Here is a 23,633-nt window from a genome sequence, read left to right as displayed (position 1 = left end):
ATCTAAAACTTTTATATTTAAAACATTTTGCTTTTATTAACCTTTGTTGGTTAGAACAACTGCAAAGTTTCAGAGGTACTAGAGAATTTCACCTCCTCCAACTCCTCTGTTGCAACAGATGATATTTTTTCTAGTATGTAAGTGAAAGCATACTCAGGTCTGGCTGCAAGAACTTAACAAAGAGCAGAATTTAAAGACCAACTGTGATGCCTTTATTTGTGCTGTAGAAAATTTTACTGCTTAGCTAGTACAGTCTACTAGAGCGTGGTCCTTCCTCCAAACTGGGGGAATTTGATACTTTTGCTAGATTGGCATCTGGATTAGGAAGAAAAGTCCCTATGGATTTTGCTACTTCAAGAAATCTTTATAGCTTTTACTTGACTGTCTGGAGCAGGTACATTGGTAATCTCCTCAGGTTTGCTCTTGGCAGCCTGTCTCCCTCTGCTGCATTCCCTTTCATTATGCACTTTTGAGGCAACCTGGTGATGCGGATTTTTCACTTTAGCCCCATATTGTTTGCAACTGTAAGGGAGAAGAGTTGCAGTGGTAAGGAAGTAGGAGAGAAGGTGTCAGTGGAAGAAATGGCAACTCAAAGTGTTGATACAGCCTAAACTTACACTTTTTCATTGTTTTCTCTCAAATCGTAAGTGTGCTCTACATAGAAATTATTTCTTTTTGCAGCTGTTGTATTTCCCAGTGAAGCAAGGTGGAAGCTGCACAGAACCCATATGACAGTCTGGGCAAGAGGTCCTCCTAAGGACACATGGGCAAGTTTTGTTTTTTGCCCTAAAATCTTGCAGATTCATCCATTTTATAAAAATAATTCTGCATCAGCCTTATCTTAAAAATATATCCATGTTAGGAAATATAAATTCTTGTACATTTTCATTTAATTTTTTTGTGTCAGTTTAGAAATAGAATACTCATTTTTCTGTCTGTTTTTCTGCTGATATACCTGATCTGTTGGGACCTCTGCTCAGTATGGGGTTCTCAGAATAATGTGCCTAACCTTTTATTTTTTCAGCTTTTCCTTAAGATTTCTTATATGAAGAAGGAAGACTTTCTGAACTTCATTTTGTATTCCAAGGATTTCCCCAGTCCTTGCAAAAGTAGCCAACTTTTTCCTGAATTGCTTTGCTATCCCCTGGTAAGCTTGTCCTGCTGATGAGAGGTGTCCCCCATTTCAGAGCAGCAATTGCTGCTTCTGTTTGAGATAGTTACATGTTATGTCTTTTCGATACCTTCCTTCACTGGTACGCTGAGTTTTTACCCATTCTTCTTTACTGATTGTGATTTATATTGAAGAGCATTTTTATAGTGTCATGTTAGCTTCTACACTTGTTTCCAACACAAAAAGGACAAGTGGCCTGTATTGTTTTCTGATAGGTTGTTATTTTTCTGTGGGTTACTGTCTTCCTCTAAATAATTGTTTTGAGCTGAGGGTGGGTATTTTGTCTGTGAAATCCCTTCATGTTTAGCTATCCCTTTATAATTTTGTAGCAAAGCAGTGAAACTTTTCTAGTAGTTCTTGCATCTTCTTTCCCAAATGCTGAGTTTTTTCTCAGTTGATGATGTTGGCTACAACGCATTTTCTGTAATTCTGACTTTGAAAAAATGTCTTCTTACTTTTTTTTTTTCCTGTCAGATTTTCTTATCATTTCAGATTTTTAATAGACCTGTAGTGACAGAAGGGTATCCCTCTTCCAGAAACCAGCTTCTTTTGCATTAGTTACTAGTGCTTTGTCAAGGGTTAGTTCTGGGTCATTTAATTGTGTCTACCAGAGCGTTTTGATCCCAGTTGTGGTGCCTGGACCGTTACATGCTTGTGCAGGCTTGCAGTTGCAGCACGCAGTTCTGCATTAAAGATTTCTTATTGTACTCTGAAAAATATACATCTTCTATTTTTTTTTTTTGGTGTGTGTATGGAGCACATTTCTCCTCATATTCCTGCTGCTGTTCCACAGTTGAGTTCCTCAAAACTCATTTTGTTTTACTGTTTTACTTTTTTTTTTTTCCTTGATTGTCAAGAACTAATCTAGGCAGAGTGAAGGCCTTGAGAATAATTTCCTAAAAAGCTGCAGGAACTCAGAAGAGAGGGAAGTGGAAAGCAGGCTGCAACTCCTGCCAGCTGGCCCGAGCTCAACCTGAGTGAGACAGCTTGTGCTGCCAGTCCCCAGGAATGCGCTGGCAGCCAGCGCCTTGCCCAGTCCTCCCGCTCCCAGATGGGGGAAGGCAAGCAGAGGAGTCCTTTCGCTGCTGGGATTTGCCACGTGATATATTTGACTATTTTAGATCTATTACATTAATATTTCTGGCTTTAAATTGGGAACGGCTGTGGTTAAAGTATCCTGGATTCTGTGGTCAAATAGTTGGTGTTGGCAATTTCTGTGGTCACATATTTGGTAGCTAATGCTTTTTATGAATTCCAGATTTTTCTTCTCCAGAGTAATTATGCCTCCAGAGCTAATGCTGGAAGACTGTCTCTCGGTCATGTTTGTTGCTTTCTCCTTGAAGATCACAGTTCTTTCTGTACTTAAACCACAGATACACTGGTGGGAAAACAACAGGACATCCTTGTAGCTACATCGAGTACATTTATCTGTATAAGTGAGCACACATTTTTCCACAGAATATTTTGTTTTGTGCTATACTGTTCGTATATTGAATTGCTTGAAAGCTTCCATTGAAAGGACTCCTAGCAAGTGCCATTGGTTTGCTTAGGAAATGGAATTATTCCTCCTCTTTTCTAAGCAGGAAGAGCTGTGTTCTAATATACACTGTTCTAATTCAGTGAAGCTGGGCTGGTTAATACAAGCTAAAGATCTCATCCACTGAGGTCTTTTTCATTCAAGGGAGAAATGGCAGTGGCTGACTGCTGAGCAGGACAAATAAAACTAGCTGTTGTTAAAACGTTCTGTGAATTTCTGCTTTACATTTGGGAAGGTCTTGCATGGGCCAGCACTTTCAAGGGCAATTCACAGGCAGGTGTCTTAGCAAGAGATTTTGGATTCTCTGAGACTTTGGTATGGGGATATTTGTTATAAATCTAGAAACATACTGAAAAGTCTGCAGAAATGACAGAAATTGAGTTTACCAATATTTAAAGGAAGCAGATGGTGAGTTGGTTGACCATAGCCTGGTTAAATACATGCAATGTTAAGTCATGCAAAAGTTGACGAGAGCTGTTTTTTTTTTGGTGGAAACCAAAAAATGGGTGATGGGAGGGATAGGAGCAAAGCTGGTGCCAAGGTGCTCAAGGAAGCTTTGACTTTAAAGAAGCTTTTTCTTTTTTCTCAGATTATGTCTTTTTCTGACAAAAGTATTCTATTAGGTAATATGTTTAGATGTCATTATAGGTCTGAATGTACCAAACTTTGTTTAATCAATGACCAATATACAATAGTAATAATAATTAATGCTGTGTATTTTAAGTGGATTTAAAGTGTGCTCCAATATAATTCTTATATCCGATCTGTGTAGACAGGAATTCTAACTTTATTTTACCTTCTACTCTAATACTAGTGGAAAAAATCAGAATCCTCTTGAAAGTTTTTAACAAATACATTGTGAGAAAGATGGTTTTCATTTACCAGTGCCTATTTTCTTTTAGAAAGCTGAGCATATATCCTTGAAGGCCAGCTGTTTTCTCCTTCCCTATTGCATTAGTAAAAATTAAAAAAAAAAAAAAAAAAAAAAAGCCTTTATGCCTTGTTTACTGTATTTCTGGGGCCAATTTCCCAGAATTTTCATACTTCTTTTTCATGTCTTCACAGACAGTACCTATAACCTTACTTCCTTGATGATGTGCATCCAAATATCCTGGCTGATTTTTATGAGATGTTTCTACCTATCCTTTTTTTTGTTGTCTTGAAATGCATCTTTTTGTCTAGTAATTACCAAGAGGATTTGCAATCTGAGAGTACCAGACTTTTCTGTGTCTCATTAAATTAGACAGAAGCCACAGTGAAGAAGTGGATGATGATGATTCTTGGCCGTTCTATTATCTTCTTTCATCTTGACATACTTGGGGAAGGAAAGAGAAAAATCTCCTTTGCCTTTGTGAGAGTGGTTTGTAAATGTATACACATATATAGCTATGAGAAACACTACATTAAAGATACTAAACTTAGTGCCTTTACTTCTTTTGGTTGGCTGAAATTCATGTTTCAAAATCATTCACCATACAGTGAAATTTCCCATTAGTGCCAGTCTGAAATAAAAGTCATGTGACTTACAGCAGTTTGGAGAGTTTAGGAAAATATCAAAACCAGTAATGCTGGCAGTCAACTTGGAAAATTTGCTGTGTGCATGTACTGGTATGCCTGCCATTGGATCACTGAAAGAGAGCTCCTGAAGCATCAGTCTTACTGTCATGTTGTTGTAGTCCTTTTTATGTCCCTGTCCTACAGATGATGGACTCCCACTTACAGTTAGGGGAAAGTGCCCCTCATCTTTGAAATCATCTCTACTTCAAGTGCTATGTTTTTGGTGAATAAAGGCAAGGTGTGAAATTCCCATCTTTTGAAATCCATTTTGAAGGTGAAGAAAAATTTTTGAAGGGAAGGAACGTATTTTCTAGAGCAATAGAGAAATTGTAGGATTATTGTTTCCAATCCTGTTACATCTCTGGGCAGACGGGTCCAATCCATGAAGGAATTTATTTCTGTTTTGTCAGGAAATCTCATCTGGATTTAATCTTGATATGGAACATTGTAATACAAGAGAGAGACAGGAATGAATTGTGATGGCCGGACTAAGATAAAAGGTAAAAAGAAAAACAGTTAGAGTACATTTTTATAAGTAAGCAGGACAGAGCTGTAATGAGTAAGTGAGAAGAGCACAATAATGGATTTGGAAAATGCATTTTGTGGAAAGGAAGACTTCTATTTTAAAATACTTTTTATATTACATTATATATTTGGCAGAAGTTATGATTCTTCTAGCTTTAATGAGAACACAAGCCAAAGTCCAGAGTCTCTGTAAACTAAGTATCAAACCTTTGCAGGGTTTCCCTTCTTTATTCTTGCTCATTCTTTTCCGTGAGACTCCCACATGTTGTTCCTTTTAACATTACTGTTCTGCCTCTTGGATCAATGATACCAAAGGTCTCTTGCCACTTTGTGCCTTTCAGATGATTGCTTGTGCTTTAATATTTATTTTTAGCTTTATAATACTTCCCAGACACTAATTAATCTTAACACCACACTGTAAAGGAGGTAAAATAATTCAGTGATGTTGTTTACAGATGAGAAATGAAAGCTAGGGAAGTGGAGCAAATGGTTCAGAAAGGCAGCACAGTTGAGAATAAAGGTCACCTCTATATGCAAATCTGCTTGGCAATCACGTAATTAGAACATATTTCACATGTTATAAAGCTATTTTGATTATTTGCTCCTAAATGTAATTTTCGCTCTCACTTTTTAGTTCTCATTTGGTTTAAAAGAAGCAGGAATGAGCTTATGATTAATATGGCAAATTTTAAGCAAAATTTTTTAAAAACAATGTTGTTCCCTATAAAGGTTTCTGGCATTTTTCCAGTCATATTGAGACCAATTTACGATTCTCTTACAATGTAAAGGCTTTCTTAATTATTATATTGTTTGTTTTGCCATGCACTGTACTGTATTAAGTACAACATTCCCCTCAGCTATCTCTTGGGGAAATACAGTAACAGTTACGAGAAAGCTATCTACTGAACCACATTGTAAGTAATCTCTGCGCAGTTTAAGTAATTCTCCAAAAAGTTTAAACAAGTGAAAAAAAAAAAAAAACAACAAAATGGTATTGTCAGAGAAATAATCTTTAATAAAGACAGTATGGTCTGCTAGTCAGGAAATAAAGTATATTTTTTAATATATCACATATGTAAGAAGGCATCTACGAAGAAAAAAAATCTTTCTCTAGCAACATACTGGAAAGTGAAATGCCATTCTCACTTTGTTAGCCTAGTCTTTCTTAATTAATATATATGCTAGAGATTTATCAGATCTTAACAACTGATAGTGATGCTCTTTTATGTAGAACAATTTTTGTTTTAAATAGTTAACTATCAGACTATGCAGATTTGATAAATCTGTGCTGGACGTACTTGAAACGTATACATACTGAACAGATCTGTTTTCCAAGGGTGCAAACCATTTTATTCCTGTCATTTCTGTTCACCTACAGTTTATGTTTGGAGTGACAGAGCTGTCCATCCACTGCTGAGGGAGAGACTATCAGAACTTATTTTTAAAAAAGATTTCTTATTCTTTTGGTTTGACATATTTTAAGATTTTTTTTTGTATTGCTTTGAAAGAACTGTAAAGCCTTTCCCTTCCTCTCTCCCCTCCATTTCCCTAGAAAAAAAAAACACTCTTTCTAAATTACAAAGTCATTTTGCAGCTGAAAATAGCCCTTCCTTCTCAACAACTCTCCCTTTCCCCCTCCTCCCAGTTCTTCCCCATCTCCACTGTGCTTTTAAAAATAGGCTTGAGAACCTGCCAGCTACATACCCAGCCCTCAAAGAGCAATCTGTGGGTGAAACCATCTTTCTGCCTTCACTTGTAACCAGTGAGGAAAAAGATCCTGGAACAGTGGAGGACATTTCATATTTTGAGTCTTATTATTTGATTTAATCTCCTCTTTGCTACTTGGCAAGGCAGCAAATCCACCGAGAACTGCTCATGTAAGATGTTTTCTAACTCACTGTGGTTAGAAAGAATCAATATTGTGCCCCTGGAGGCTCAAGCTGAGAATGCTTTTACTCCATAATCTCTGCTAGGTCCAAATAAAACAACAACAAGAATTTCGAACTTGCTTACAGTAGTTCTATTGGATCAGTAAAGCAGTTCGGGTGTAGACAGCTGTTTTCCTTTCAGGATGCAGGGGGGTTGAGTCATGGAGTGTGAGGGCAAAATAATTCCGTGATAGAGGTTATTAGGGAAAATTTATCTTAATGGAAAGAGACAATTCCAAACAGAATGGCAAAGTGAGTGATTATGGCTCTAGGTGAACTATCAAGGACAATAATCTGATAAATTTTGTTCTTTGTTGCATTTGGATGATCCCAATAAACAGACTTTGTGCACTTCATTATGTTGGGTTTAGTCTAGCTATGTGTGATGGACAAGTGATTACACTCAACAATGGAATATTTCCACCTGAACAAATTCCATCAGTGATAAACCAGTTCAGCTCTTCACTGGTCTGTGGTTCATGACCATTGGAAGTCACATTCTCTGCAGGTTCAGTATGACAGAAGCAAATGAGAAGTCAAGACAACCATGTGAACCCCTTTGATGGGAATTGTCCCATAAGTATTGTACAACTCTTCATCTTTAACTCTCTGCAGATGTTTGGGCGACAACAGCAGTACACATCCACAGAAAAGTCAGAATGTGACAACTACTATAAATAAGAAATTTCTTATAGATGTTAGAATTGTACCACATTAATAGCCTTGAAAAGGTATTATTCTGGCTTGCATAAATGTACAAAATAATTCAAATGGATTGAAGAGGAGAGGTATTCTCTAAGCCTTACATGCACCACTTTCTATTGGCTTGATTTTAGTTTGCACAGGAAAAACCAGCTCAGTTTGCTGTGGCTCCTCAGCTCAAGAAATCATGCCTACTGGGATAAGTGAATGATTTTGCCAGTTTCTTCCAGTCTTTTTTAGAGGGAAAACATAGCCTAAATTCTTGAGTGGGTAGACATAGATGATCCCCAAATTACTGTAGTTTTTATTTTTGTAAGTATGGAAGAAGAACCTTTTTGTCCTGCAACAAGGGTTAAGGTCAGATGGTCTAGTGATAAAGCCATTTCTTAACTCCTTGGATATTTGAAAACATTGATAGCTCTTCAAACTACTCGTGTCAGTAGAGAGATGATTAACAAGGAAAGGTTAAGTACTGCACTGATAACATCATAGAAATTGATAGAAAAGACCTGTAAAGTCATCTAGTCTGTCTTCTTGCCAGCGTAGGATTATTCCCTACAGTGTATTTTCTAATGCTCCATTCACATTGTATAAGAGAGTCAGGAGTTTTATGGTTTTGGCCTTTTGACAGTAAGTACACACTTTATGGAACTTACTGATTGTTTTAGAGGTCTGAGTAAGGAGTATTCCATGTTTCATTGCCTGACGTTGGCGCAGAAGCATATTAGCAAAATTTGCTTAGAATTATGTAACATTTTAATTAAAATTGTTAAAATACACAAGGGCAAAGCTGAACCATAGCAGATGAACTTTACAGCTGTCATTTCTTTAACTGTAGACTATCGTTTAGTTTTTCTAATAAACTGTATGATGTTTAAACTAAAATAGTCTCTGTGGTTCCCCACCCCTCTCTCCTCTTTCCACTTTGATATCTTCCTGTCTTTCATTTCTGTCCATCTGGAGCTGGAATTGAATTATGGCATGTGATTTGTATTTCTCCCTCTGGACCATAACCTTCTTATTGATTCCCCCAGCTCCCAGTACTTACTCACACTCCTGCTTCTTCTCCACCCTGATTTTCTCCCGTGGTTTTGTTGGTTTCCTTTTTCTCAGTGGGCTCTCTTCCATTCAGCCTAATTTTCTTCCTTGGTTTTAGAAAAGGAATTTATTGGTTTGTAGTTAGAAGTAGTTAGGAGTTTTTCACTTCATAATGCTTTTATTTGCTCCCCGCCCACCCCCACTGAGCTAAAATATTGTCTTCTTGCTTCAACAGAGAAAGAATTAGAACTGCTTATCTTGCTGTGAAATGAAAAGACTCTGCTCCAAGTCACCATCCGGAAGTCTCTGGCAGTGAGACGAGGTGTTAACAGCTGCCGTGAAAGGGCTACTGAACTTGGTATTAGTACAGAGATTATTTCTTCCTCAGCAATGTGAATGATTTGCTACATTAATTAAAAATATATTTGCTTTCCTCAAGAAAGAGCTGAGTACACCCACATGTAATTTTGTTCCATTAATGGAACAAAAGAAAGCAAAACTGAAACAGAATAAGAAATTCTAGAGCAGAATACTAATATGTTGAAATATTGCTTTGACTCTTAAAAATTACTCCTGAAATGGACACTTATTTTTCACGCACAGTGTTTAAGTTTTGATTTCTCATCCTATCAAGGCAAAAGGTTATTGTAGCTTCAGCCACAGTGTAAATCATCTTGGTGCTCCACTGTTGGAGTTTTCATTAAAAAGATGTATTTAGACATTCTAGAGAGAATGCACCCATAAGGAGTAAAATGTTTCAGGTATAAATTATAAGTACTTCAGCTTACAAAGAAGAGGCATACAGCAGCTGCTGCAGGGAACTTCACAGAAGTCTCTGAAGCTCTCTGCTTGCATGCTGTATATCTGAGGATGAGTTTCTTAATAATATCCTATGAAAAGATGGGGAACTTTGTTCTAGGTGAAATTTCTCTGAAGTCAGAAATATATATTCACAATTACCCTAAACAAAAGCATGAAAATTTGGTATGAAAAAGACATGAAAATCTGGCATTTGTCTGAAGGTAAAATTCTGTATTAACATCCCCCCCCCTTTCCTTTTTTTTTCTTTTTTTTTTTTTTTTTCTAGGCTTTAATTGGAGACCTCTATGTCATTTTATTCAGCTCAGGTAGGCACAACACCCTGAAACCTTAGGAACACCAAGCAGCGCTAATTAAAGTTGAAGTGTTTCTGGATTTTGGTGGTGCTTATACCTTCGCTATGTATGTGCCTTCCTCTTTCTGTTATCATGTTAAAGATTCTCCCCAGCCCCCAAAACCTCAAAACACTTGTTAAAAATTGGAAGAAACTGATCCCAGAAACACAATCTTGCTCTGGGTGCAAGTATTGCACATGTGGAAGGAATTAAAACAACACTTTACATCCAACTTCTGGTAAGTGAATGATTACTTTTGTTGTTCCTACTCTAAAGCATCACTAGCTCTATAAAACTACCTCTATAACAATCCATGCCCTCTGTGAAAATAGGTGGTAAGTAGAGCTGTAAGTCTTATTAGTTTGTTGCTTATAGCAAAGAGGTAAGCATACTGCTGGGTTACTACTTGAAAAACAGAAAAAGCTCTATGGCTTGGCGTGAAGACTCTTCTGAGGAAAAGGCAGCATATATTGTTTTATTACCTCACAGATTAATGAAATTTAATATGACGAATGCCATACTGTGGTGACAATGTAGCCTCTATATTCATAAAATGGCCCTTTTTTCAAGTAACAGCTCCAGCTCAGACCTTGTGCTTTGGATTTTTTAGAGATCTAAGCCAAAGTGGCTTTTAATGGGGGGAAGAAATTGTTTTGATTAAACAGAAGCCAGATATGAAATTAAAGAAAGAGTTCAGAGGTTGCTATTATGCTTTGGCAAAGACATTTCCTTCAATTTTTAGCTTTTTATTTAGAGACAACTACACTTTTTAACACTTGCAGTCTTATCTGCATGGAAAGGCTTAATATTTGAAATAGCTTTTAGGATTTATAGAAGGAAATACAGCATGTTTTCCTTTTATGAATATCAAAACTTCAGAACATGCCCCAATGGCTGACTAATTCTATCTAATTCAGTATCTCATTTTGTCAGCTAGCAACCTCAAATATTCAAAGAAAAATGCAAGAATTCAGTTTTATTCAGGTGTGGCATACTCCATCCCCTCTGTTAGGTCTCATCCTGTCTAATTTTTATAATCACATTTATTCTTCTCCTGGTCAGGATTAGATTGTGCTTTCTGCCATAGCTCCAAAATAGTATACAACAGTTCAAGTGTCAAAGATGTGTTTCCAAGCATGAAGTGGCAATACATCCCTGGGACAACCACATCTTTTCCTGTTTCTCTTTCACATGAAGTTGATTAACTTCAGTTCTGTTTTCTGTAGCGCTGGCTGGTGTATTTTAAGTGTAGGCTGGTGACTTAAAAAAGATGTGCTGCTAGTCTCTTCTGAAAGGATCACAGCTGTAACCCTGATTTTTTTTAAAGCTGCTATGACTCCTAGTTGTGTGATCAGGCCAGGGATGTGGGGCAATTTTTTTCCTTCCAACTTTCAATTTCTAATAATTTCTAACAAAAATATAATTCCTTGCAGTACGCTGCAAATCTGCAAGAAGCACTGTAGACTGAGTGAAAAGTGATGTCTCCTTGAACTGAGTAGAAACTTGAGACAGAATTTAAAAAGTAGTATCAACTTTGGCCATGGCAGCCATGTTCAGGCATGTGGAACATGGGACCAAAATTAGGCCAGGTGAAGTCTCCTATGTACAATTAAAATTTCCAACTGATTTCTCAAATAAATTAATATTGCAGTTTATAGCAGCCCTTCCTGACTTTTTCAGTAAGCCTAGAACAGATGGTAGCATTTTGGCAATTAAAAGATTTGTGAAAAGCAAGTATTCTACTCAAAACCTGTTACTTGTGTCGTAATATGCAAGAAGCCAAATGGTTCCATGTCATTTGTTTCACTTTTTAATGGCTTGTGTCTGTTACAAATGAGCAGATTTGATGCCTGGGTAAAAGCCATGGCTAACAGATATAGGCTGCCTGAATTACCTTGCTAATTGTCTTATGACTTAATACAGATAGCTTTACTAGTGATTATGGCATTCCCTATGATGCAGTCCTGCAGGCTGGGAGAAAGCAGAAAGCTCCCCAGCACACCTAACAATCACTGGTAGATACCTTGCAGTGTGCATTGTTCAGAGCGGGAGGAAGAAAAATATGGTATACGTATCTTGTACTGTGTAAAAAAGACCTGTTTTGAATTTGGTTTTTGGTTTTGCATTTGTTTTTTTTTGCTTTTAGTTTGGAACGTATATTGAATTTTTCTGCTGCTTTGAATAGTTGAGCTGCATTAACTGAATTAGAAAAAACTAGTAAATACTGGATTTGTGTTCCTTTGTGTAAAGAGACAAAATTGGCAACTTTAACAAGGAATGAATGGGCATGGAGACAACTATCCACTTGTGCCTCCAAGGCAGTTCCTGCCGATAAGGATTGAGATTTATTGGCAGTTGAGGCATTACTGCAGAACCTTTTCTGGAGATAAACTCTTGTTGTCTTTTGACATTTTCACTGTTCTACCACTTTTCACAAACACATTTTTAAATATATTTTTAAAGATTATTTTAAAGCGTGTCTGAAGGAGGACAAAATATAGTTTTTTGTGGAGAAAAAAAGTCAAAATGAGGTGGATTTGCAGATCCATATCTCTTCAGAATCAATTTTGACAGTTGTGTACATAAAATATAGAAGGAAGCATAGGGACCTCTGGTCAGTGGCAGTTTTGTTGCACATCATAATGTTTTCTACTCCATTTAGCAGTAATTTCCTAAATGAATGGTGCTCTCAGAATCTGTGCTGAATGTAGCATGGGAGTTTAGAAGGAACTTTGTAAACAAAGGAAATGGAAAGTTTGGTTAAGATATTGTTGGCTAAGAGAAAAAGGCTTATTACCAGTCTAAGTTTGTTTTGGGTTCTTAGTCAGCTTGGAATTAAAATGTAGGTTTTCTATTACTGGAAATATAATAGGAAAACACTGAAAATTTCCTCTGCATAGCAACATTGGAATTTAAATGTCTGTGATATTAGTCCCTGTTTTCTTTCTTTTACTTTCTTATTTTTTATTATTATTATTTTATTTTATTTTATTTTTTTTGTATGAGTGATGAATTTTCTTGTTAAAAACATTGAGTTTTAGAACATACATTTCAAAGAACATGAAGGCTGGCCCTGGTTATGTATGTTTTTAAGCTAATGAACAAAAGAGTGAGTTATCTTTAAAGCAGCTGTGTCTCTATAAACCTTTTTTTCAGTGGCAAGAGTGTGAAACAACTAAACATTTAACCTAAAGTTGGTGTGGATGGCGAAAAAAGACAAAAGGGAGAATAACCCTCAAATCACTATCCATGTGCCCACGTCTGAAAGGTAAGAGTAAAGAGATGCACAGCAGCATGAATATTCAGAAGAAACCCATGGAAAATATAAATGGAAAAAATGTGTATTATTGAAAGTTCCATGTTATGGAATAAACAGACATTATACCTATATATATTATACATATATATACACACATATATAGTGTGCTAGGAGCAAGTCTCCATAAGTCCTACTTTACCATTGGTTTGATCTAGAATAATGCTTCAAAGAGTGCATTGTATTATTATCATTATTATTATTATTATTTTTCAGAATACAATGTGGGGTACATGTTTTCATTTGAAGTTTCTCTGCCAATTGGTTTTGGGCTTAAAGGCTTGAAGGTCTTAATATACTTACCACTGGAATGCTATAACTAAGCAAATTCTATGTAGTCTTGATATCTGTAGAAGGGAAATGAATTTGCTAAATGAGAGAATGAAATCTATAAACGGGATGTGCACATGCTCTAGAAAATAATGGGAGTTCTACCAGTGCTTAGAGCTTTACATAAATGCATTCTGCTCAGATGCTTTGACATGGCTATGGGAAAAAGAGGATAGTAGAGAACACTGTTTTTGCCTTTTATTTTTTCTTATGATTAAAATACTGGGTATGTATGTTTAGAAATCCTTTGAAAGGTGATTTCCAGGAGTTTTGTATTTCCAGCTTTTAGGTACAGTCTATTAATCTTGATTATAGATTCAGACACAGCTTCTGGCAGGAGTTGTGATCTTTGTGGGGAAAGAGTAGAACTGAAATCACTGAGAAAAAGGTATGTGATTAGCCATATGCTTTGCATGGCATCACTGTAGAACCAAGACTTAATGTAATTCTCCATGTTACTTTTGTATTAGAATTTGATCCTGGTATAGTTTGAGCAATGGACAGAGAATTGTGGAAGAATTCTACTTAAGCTGGTGGCTTTATGTTAGGATAAAAGTTTTTTTTAAACTTTTTAGAAGCTTGCAGTGACTCTTAATGTAATAAATTTTGTTAGCATGGAATTGCTCTTCCCTGACTTCAGCAAATATTTATTTCTGGTGCTTGACATTTAATTACTCTTTTCCCCCTTTGGTTTCCTAATGGTAAATTGTGTTTCAATCACTCGTGGGAAATTCTAACTAAAGTCATTAGTGCTATCACATAAACTCTTAAGTATTGAAATGACTCTTGAAAATGGTATTTAGCAATTCAGAAAGTTTACTTTTTTAAGAAGACAAATGTTGGCTGTATGATCTGAAGAAAAGAAAACAAGATTCTGCTTTCATTGCCACGTATCCCACAAAGGACTGAGACTTGATGTAGTTCATGTGGTCTGCAACTATTGTGAAGCCATATGACAGCCAAATAATATGAAAGCTAAATACATATGTACATACTTTATTTTCACTTTGCTACAAAAGAGGCCTTGTTTGCACCTTGAAACAGCCTTATGACTCCAAGGGGGGATTTAGTCAATCTATAAACTATGCTAAATCATTTCCCAAAGAAGCTACGTGAAATGGTAATTGTAAATAAATCAAACTTTGAGGACATGCTAGCACTGGACACTTCCCTGAAATAGAAGTAGGACATCAATTTGCAACATCTAATCATGAGTTTGGTTAAAATTTACAATCATTTTATTGTTATAGCTGTTTTTTCTTTTTTTTTTTTTTTCCTTCTCCCTTCCTTCGCTGTCTCTCTTCAGTCCTCCATTAATAGCTCTGACAAATAGAAGGCAGATGTGGCAAATCTTTGTGTTGCTCACAGGATCCTCTGTCAGGAGTCAGGAAGTTTCATATCCCTTATGTGGTTTTCCTTAAATATGGGTGGGTTCAGTCATACCTACATTAACTAGTAGTTTGGTACAAGAAGAACAGATTAGTACACTGAAACAATTGTTGCTGAGGCCTCTGTGTATACCTGGTTTGTGAGTTTGAGGGTTTAGCTTTGTCCTCTAGAAAACATTTCCCTACCCCTCATGTGGTCCGAAACTTCCCAAAGGACAAGCCTTTGGCTTTGTACCCTTATGTCTTTAGCTGTGTTGGGAATGTGCTTCCAGAGCAGGGCTTCCAGTTTGACTTCATCAGAAGGGAATATAGCTCAAGCTCACCAAAAGTGCTCTAAAGGCTGAACCAAAGTATGCAAGTGTGGACAGTAAGGGGATTTACCTGCAAACCACGGTATTGCTGCAAGCATAATATAGAGTCAGGGTTGCACCCCTTCCTCCCAGGAGGAAAAAAGAAGCCTGATAATATCTGTAATTCTTTTTCTCTGCAAAGATCACACATCTTCCTTTTGGTAGAGAAGTGGTTGAGAGGTAAGAAATTTTGGCAGTACTAGATCTGTAATTCCATTTAGCTATTCATGTGATCTCTTTCAACTAAGGGCCTGCTTAAACTTAGAATTAATATTTTATTTGCATTTTTGTACAAATCTAAATTCTGTTTGCTAGAGTTCCCTTGAGTAGGGAATGGTCATGGCTATTTGCAGATTTATTAGTAGTCAAAGCAGATTTTGAGATGGTGAATCATGGCATTCATTCAATATTGATGCCTTCTGAAAGGTATAAAAGTTAGCAAAACTCTAGTGGGCATTTAAATTCTTCACTTTTTTTTTCTTTTTTTTTTCTTTTTTCTGTATAGCTTTTAAATTATCTCTTTTCCCTCTGAACTCATGTTGAATCTTCATTTCAGAAAAACAATGTTAATCGACAGTCCTGGCTTTAAGCTCTTTATCCAGAAACCATTTTCTCCATTTTCAGACTTCTTTATTTATTGGAATTAAGCTTAACCAAAGCTAGTGATTTTAAGGTAAGAGTTAAAAATAAATAAATAAATAATCAGGATCTACTGGGCACATTATAATCTTTTTTTCACAGAACCTCGTATTCTTGTTGAATTGTCCCATAACTCAAATTAAGTTTTGTCATTGCTTTATCTGTGGGAGTGTGAGAACATGAATGCCAGGGAAAGGTGGCACTGGCTGGTACTTGTTGCTTCTAGGTCTGATATCACGAGGGCTGACAAAAAAGGAGTGTTTTTTCCCTTAAGAGGTGCAACTTTTTCTCTAGTATGTATTGTAATTAAGACCTGTAGGCCCTTACAAATATTAAATGGAACCTTTGAGGTTTAGCTGTGTTATCTGTATGAGGTATTTGTGAGTGTTTTTGTTTAATAAGCTACTGAAATTATCTAATCGATCAGTTTGATTGGCACTGTTTACACTCAAAGGAAAATTCTTCCCTATATCCAGGAAGTGCTTTTGTTTTCTTTTTTTTTTTTTTTTTTTTTTGCTTAGATGCCCTCTTTCATCTGTTCTCCTCCTCCTTATCTCAAGTGATCTCTATTTTACCATGGCTAAGGCAAGACAAAGGTGATGGATGAGGACTGGTGTTTTCATCTGAAGACCCTCAGTTCAGTCTTTTCCATGGCCTTTCATGGGGACAGGTTTAGATCCAGATAAGATTCAGACTGTCTTGTGGGTCATATGTACGTTCCAGTGTAGGGGTTTGCCTCTTGTTAGATGTGCCTGGTCAGCTGTTCTCCAGGCCTGCACTGCTAGCTGGGTTAAATATTTCCTCTGCCCCTTTATTTGAAGTGTTAGTTTAAGGGCGGATTATAGCAGTGTGAAGTGGCACAGCTGACTTAACTCACTGCATTATAAGGCTGTGGATGAACAACTAGGACAGGAATGTGCAAAAGCTCATACTTGTATTTTTCTTTGTATAACAGAATAAGGAAAACTTGTTTCTTCTATGTCTTTCTTCCAAATACACTCAGTTCATGAGAGTTATAATTCATCTCCTACTCTCGCATTTTACAAACTATTGCTTGTAGTAATTGGCTAATAGAATGAAAATACTTCCTACAGGCTGTGTTGTGTATAACAAATGATGTATTCTTCAGCTATAGATGGAAAATATTTTAATCTCTTAATCTCTCAATTAAGAATGAGCAGGTGTTTATAAAGAGTATATGAAAAAGCTTTTTGCTAGTGTGGTTGAATCACATATCTCTTTTGAAGGAAGAGTTTAGATGAAAACATCATTATGTATTCAGAAATGTTTTTTCAGATAGAGTTTCTTTTAGAGCTAGACAACTTGCAACCCAAGGCATCAGTACTGTTGTGAGCTCCACCTAAGTTCCACTTGTACTGAGTTTAAGAAGCAGACACTGCTGAAACATAATACAAGTGAGATATAAAAATGAATTAAAGGTGACTGTGAAGTACATAGAGAGGTGGACTGCATCAAGGAGATCATATTGCCATTCATATGTGTCCAGAGATGTAACCATCAAAGATGGTTAACTTTCATCTCTCACTGGTTTCTTTTCCATCTTATTTTTTTCTTAACCAAGGCAACAGATGTTTCTCCTGGGAAATAGTATAATGGGAAAGAATGGTTTGGGAAATAGATTTGGAAGAGCATGTTGCGTGTTTGGGAGAGCATGGAAAAATAAAATTTCAGATGGTTAAGTGCTTATTCTACTTGTATTTTTCCAACTGTGAATCATTTAGCATCTCAGTCTTGATCTGATAGTCCTTTTTGTGCAACTTCAGTGGCACTTTTGGGTGTGAAAAGAATATATGGGTGACTATTACTAAGTTATGGAAAACAGATGACTAAAACTTCATGATTTTTGTTCTTTATGGGTTTTGAATAGTGTTGTCTCTTATATTCCCTTTGTGATATTTAGAACCACAACTTTTTGTTCCCCTTCATTTCTTGCCTTAAAGTATACCTTTATCTGCGTAGTTTGTTCTGAATTAACTTGCAGACAAACTGGGTGGGAAGGTGATTCTTTGTCTTGGTATCTTTGTCAGTGAAACAACTTCAGTTAGATATGAACAAGACCTTTCAGACAGCCAATTCTTGTTTACTAGCTGTCTGTTTTTTGGTTTTGTTTGTAACAGAAATCACACTATTTAGAGTGGCGTGTCTCATTTCAGTGTGTAAATTGATGACTAAGTTGTGTTGATGAATGTTTATTTTGTCTATGAAAAGATCTGACAATGAGATATTCTTGTTGTCTGCTTGTTCACAACATAATGAAAAGTTCGGTGGTTTCCTCCAAATTGTATGTATTGGCAGAACAATCTGAGACATGGATTTCACACAGCATGTGGGTATAAACTGCCTTGTTTTCTCATTTTAGAGTGTAGAAGATACTTTTTGGTATTTTCATTGCATATATTTGACAATGTAAATTGCTTTTAAGACTGTCATGCCTTTGTAACATGCCGACGTTACCTTAATAGTAGCTGCATTATTTTTTCCACAGAAGCATTTAGCTTATTGGCATTTATTTTACTGCTGACATTTTTTCAGCATCTAATATGTTGCTATGCAATTTCACTAGAAAAATGTTATGTTAAGCTGACTGAAATGTCATTCTGTCTTTATTTCCCTACAGGTTTTATGGGCTTAAATAAGCACCTGAATAAGCTTTTGAAATGTGTCAGATAATGTAATTTCACAAAGTTATTACATGCTTGTTTCAGTTGGCACTTCATGCTGTAAAGTGTTTGTATGGCTGTTTGCCTTTCTGGAGCATTTTAAAAACAGTTCTTAGCTAGAACATAAACATATTTGTAAGAGGTATAATTATTAAGTTATTTTTACCAACTGATTTTGGACCAGAGATGTGTTAGCTCTGGAGTATTTTTCTGATACTGGTTTATGTTTTAGTGATTTACTGTATGAAAAATTTAATGGTGGAAATACTTCATATTTACCCAGTTCTGCAGACAAATGCCCTTCTCATCGGATATCTTATTAATAGTTCTTAAGAAAGCCAATTTTTTTTTTTTGCCAGGGTTCATTTTTTCCCCTCTCCATCAGCTATTTCTAAAGAAACCTGTTTCCAACCTAAAGAGTACTAGTCAAATTTAAATGACATATGCATGGTGATTTTTCATCTAACACACATCACAGTGGCCAAACCTTATCCTTATAATATTTCCATTCCTTGATGTCAGTTTCATTTTTTGATTTTTTTTTTAAATGCATTAGAGACTGCTTAATAAAGCTGCTAGATACACTAGCTGAAAATGGGAGAAAAAATCCTACTTTTCCTTACCTAGACTGTTACCAAATAATGTATTTTGAACACGAATTTAAGACTTTGTACACAGAGATGAAAGTGTGCAAATGGGTGGTTTGGGAACTGAATTTTTAAACTTCATTGGATGCAATTCAATCTGACAAAAAAAAGAATGTAATAGATGAAGTAAGACAAAGATAATCAAAATTGCAGTACAGATGACTACCCATGTCTGCTGTGAAGGAAGGCTGCATTTTTCCACATATCTGTGCATTTACCCATGACAGTGTATCTTAATGAAAAGATTGCTCATACTGTCTTTATTTCCTTGTCCGTTAGGGTTTCATTTCTGTCCATAAAAAATGAACATGCACATCATGAGTGTATCACTGATGAGACAGCAGGAGTGAAAACCATAATGTAGTAATGAATCACAGCTATTTTTACCATTAGGTATTCCTCCTCTTGTTGGGAGTTACACTACAATGGGAATGAGTACTTAAGCAAAAGAGGGAAGTTCTTATCTTTCTAGCACAGACATGTATTGCCTATTCAAACCTTGAAACTGCAAGCTTTAAGACAGTATCTGTAGTTAAAGTGTACCCAAAATAATAAATCCCATTATAAACGTGGGATGATAATTTAGAATAATTTTGCCAAAATAACAATCTGCTCATTAACGTGTCTCAATTTTAAGAAGATTTAATATTGATGATAGGGAATATTCAGTTCCTGCTTTTTATTATCTGGCCTAGTACATCATAATTAATTTGTTTTTCTTTGAATGCTACAGATGACTTGCCTTATGTTGTGAAGATGGTGAAAAGCTAGTTTTTGATCATGTGGTCCTCCCTTTTCAGTAGGGGGTTAATTAAGGAAAGGTCCCTCCTTCAGGTTCCTGCTCAGTCAGAAGCTTTCTGCTTTTCTGATGCTAAAAACTTGTGATGGTGGCCACTTTGTGCACTATAAATCTCTATGATTCCTGGAAAGAGGTGAGATTCTTCTGCTGTCCATATTCTTTCATCTTCTGTTAGGACATTGTTTTCAATGGAATCCTGCTGAGCGTTGTGTTTGGTGAAGTAGCTCATTCTGTGAGAGTAAAAATATGTTCTTCAGTACAGCATGACTTGTAGAGATCTGAGCTAGGAGAAACTGGGTTCCCTAATTCGTATGTGTTTTGTTATTTACCTCAGTAAATTTCCAGATATCCTCAATTTTGCTTCTCTGCAGTATTCCAATAAAACAGCTGTTTCAACCTTTGTGTTAGAAGGCCCCTAAAAATCTTTCTGTGGCTCTTCACCATGAGATACTGAAGAGGAATGTGCCTGTGATGGACTTGTTTTTCTTCCCATAACAATCCTGATGTTAAGTAAGAAGGGAGGCAATAAACATTCTTCTGTTATTTGGAAGGTCTCGCATTCTGCTGCTTCATGTAAAACAAAAAGGAAATCGTCTCTTCACTGCTTATATTTGTCCCAAGCATTTATCAAGTAGCCTTCTAATCTTTTATTAAAGTTTGTTATAGAGATTTCTGCTAAAAGATTCTCAGCACTTAAGAAAAAACTCAGTGTATTGAGACACATCTATTTTGTTTTTACTGGAAATTAATGAAATAAAATGTGTTTAGTTTGAATAGATTTAAGTTTTAAAGTACAAATATAACTATAAACATATTTCAAAAATGTATTAGATGAGCCTGGAAGGGCTTCAGGATGGCTGAGGCATGACTGAAATATAATTAACATTGGTGCCAAAAATGGCAAAACCAGGAGTGTTAAAGCTGGAATCCCTGGGTGAGCTCAGGCCTTAATCTCCAAGATGAAGGAGTTTGAGTGCCTGTTCTTGTATCTGTTGTCACTGGGTTTCTCCTTCAGACAAACGGTACTTTTCAGAAGGTGTTATGTGAACCAGTGTGAATGATTCATATAGAAGTAAGGCCTCTCTTGCATTAAACTGGTGAACTAGACTTCTGTCAGGTACTTTGCCTCTGAATGAGTCCCTAATACTAAAAGTTTTGTAGAATAAAATAAGAGATTAGCCTGAGTTACAGAATAGGTGCTTAAAAACTCTTCCAGAACTGAAACTCATTGGAACTGTGGGAGACTGGTGAGGAGCTTTTAAAGAGCAGACTGGGTTTATTTAAAGAGCAAAGATTAGGGCCTGCATTTAAAACACAAAGACACCCCCACGCACAACCTCCACACCCCCGATTCATTCTTGTTGGCAAATATCTCTCAGTTTTAATAGAGACTAAAACACAAGTAGGAAAGGTTCAAGCCTCTGGGCCTCGCTATCCTAGAAACACCAGAGAAGTGGATAGACTTACCGGCCTTTGCACAACAAGAAAGACAGAATGCTTCATTTATGCATAGGCCCAATAGAACTGAATAACTAAAAATGGCACATTTTTCCACTGCCTACAACGGGATAAATTCTGGGGCTGGAGACTGGTGCCAAATATTTTTCTGCACTTGATGCATCAACAGGGATCTGGCTGGTGCCCTTACAAAAACAGAGCACGTGTTTGCACACATTCAACATCCCCCTCTGAGGCACAGTTTCCTCCAACTGCCATTTAGGTTGTGTTTGGCACCTGAGGTGTTTCACAGGAAAATACAACACATTCTTGATGACATACTAGGGGGAGATTATTGGAGTCAGCATACATGAAGTTTTGATCCTGGGAAATACAGTAGGTAAAATTGTGAACAGGGGTTTACCATAGCCGAGAACCTACACCTACCTCACAGGGTGAGTAATGCGAGGTGTGCAGTACCCATAAAAATCAAGCCCCATTGGCCATGAAAACTTCTTACTTTAGGCTGTAGTTTTGTCACATTACCTCTGCCATTTTTTTTACTATTGAGGTATCGGAAAACGGTTAAAAGCAATATATTATGCATTTGTAATTAGATTTTTTCTGTGGACACAGGGAATTAGCATACATAAAAAATATTCAGATGTTCATGACTTTGAAAATGTTTGTCCTTCCATTTTTCTCTTGTCTCTGTTAAGTCTCTAGTTGCTTAATCCAGTCTTTCTTAACCCTGTCTTCATAACCTTGTTAAGATCTAATTGTTTTGGCATGTTAACATCTACAGTGTTCCAATATTTTAATCACATTCTTGATTTTAAACATCTATTGTTCCTTTTAATTTGTCATTAGCAGTTTATTAAGCAGAAAGATCTATGTGGTCTTTTGGAACGCTCATCTGTATTATTCAAAATCAGAGCTTGAGTTCATCGGGATTTTATTTATTTATTTATTTTTTGACAAAGTCATTTTAATGTCAAAAACTGCCAGTTTGTCAGATTTTACCCTGGAGTTTCTTGGCTCCTGGGTAAAATTTCTGGTCAAATCCAGAATCTGACATTACCATCTAACTTTGGTATTCAGTAGACACGCATTTGAGTTCCCAATCATTGATTTAGTTATGTAAAAGTTGAAATGTAGCTATAGAACAAACTGCAGTAAAAGCATGTAGACTTGTCATTAGGGTTGTCTGTTACAGCCTTGGGAGACTGAGGACTTGAGCATGGGTCTAAGCACTGCTCTGCCTGTGCTCTCGGGATTAACTGTCTTTGGTGCTCTGATTAGAGTTAGGGACTATTGCTTTTATGTAACACCCAAAGGAGCTTGGTTTTATGACTGGAAGACTCGTTTCAAGTCTCTGAATGTGGTTCAAACAAGATAACAGCTTCCCATACACACTATATAAAACAGGATTTACATGCAGATAGTTAAGGGCAGTCTGTTTTTAAAATACATCTCTTCCTACACAACATATTGCTTCTAATTCATGCATCCCATAGATCATTTTTTATTGTGTGAAATGCTCAGTTTTATTAGTATTACATTTGTCTTTCAGTTCAAGTGTATGATTTAAGTGTCAGAACAACTTAAACATTGATATGCGAAGTCAGACTTTTTATTTTGAAGTGGAATAGCTCTTAATAAAGCTAGAATTATAGTCTAAGGTATACAGTAAGAAATATGTGGGGAAATGCTTCTTGAACATACCTCCACACTGTTGACTGATCTGCTAAAATAGTCTTGTAATAGTCACACCAGGTTAATAAAGGTTGTGCAGCTTTTAGGGTAGTGAAGTAAAACTAAATCAAGATTTTGAGTTGCATTTCTATGATGTCTGGCATAACACTTACCAGAAAACATTGGAGAACTGTGTAACTTTCTCAGGATGACAGTTGATCAAGGCAGCAGCCATTTTAACTGCCTCCCACCTAGCTTTACCCTCAGCAGCTCAGTCAGATTCAGATGAAGACTCGTCAATGATTCTTGGCAAGGCCGCAACTCAAAAGCTGATCTGTGGTTAATAATGCCAAGTACATTGGGATAACATTAGAATTTAGCCTTTTTTCGCAAGCATGTTTATGGCTAAGATACTGCATTTCAGAAAGTTTGTTGTTTGACGACATATAAGATTGTGAGTCCTGATTTCTGCTGTTACTGGAGTCAGAAAAAAGCTCTCCTTGCTGTGGAGCAGGTCCTTCATGTTCAAGTATTCCATGGTCATTTTTTTTATTGGTTAAAACTAAAAGAACTGGGAGGACTTGGAGAAGCTGAATTCATTGTTCTTCAGCCACCCATCGTAAGAGAATTTCATGTTGAATGAATAAGAATTTCAACAGTGTTCATGTTTCACATTCAATGTTACGTAACAGTTTGAAGTCTGAACCTTAGCTAAATTATCCTCTTAGACCAAGCTAAA

General features: G+C 36.4%; 2 long non-coding RNA genes across 9 annotated transcripts in view; one reads left to right on the top strand and one right to left on the bottom strand.

Annotated features, from left to right (window-relative positions):
* LOC136790683 (uncharacterized) overlaps positions 1-23,633 on the top strand; it is a 387,684-nt gene that overhangs the window by 268,122 nt on the left and 95,929 nt on the right. For 4 of the 7 annotated variants that reach the window (XR_010831092.1, XR_010831095.1, XR_010831093.1 and 1 more), the window contains 3 exons: positions 8,694-8,816; positions 9,546-9,585; positions 12,769-12,880. This is a non-coding gene — a long non-coding RNA (uncharacterized lncRNA). Of the gene's footprint in view, positions 1-8,693; positions 8,817-9,545; positions 9,851-12,768; positions 12,881-23,633 lie in introns of all 7 variants that reach the window. The other 3 variants (XR_010831094.1, XR_010831090.1, XR_010831091.1) reach the window with 2 other exon arrangements.
* On the bottom strand, positions 7,743-23,346 carry LOC106042462 (uncharacterized). 2 transcript variants are annotated; one of them, XR_007168728.2, is made up of 3 exons: positions 23,068-23,346; positions 8,469-8,565; positions 7,743-8,383 (listed from the first exon to the last, which is right to left on the bottom strand). It is a non-coding gene; the product is annotated as an uncharacterized lncRNA (long non-coding RNA). The 2 variants fall into 2 exon arrangements; XR_001211137.3 differs by lacking the exons at positions 7,743-8,383; positions 8,469-8,565 and adding exons at positions 19,864-19,992; positions 20,092-20,329.

This window comes from Anser cygnoides, chromosome 4 (assembly GCF_040182565.1).
Source record: "Anser cygnoides isolate HZ-2024a breed goose chromosome 4, Taihu_goose_T2T_genome, whole genome shotgun sequence".
NCBI lineage: Eukaryota > Metazoa > Chordata > Aves > Anseriformes > Anatidae > Anser > Anser cygnoides.
The sequence above is the reverse complement of the archived record's forward strand: the minus strand, read 5'-3'. Positions and strand labels throughout refer to the sequence as shown.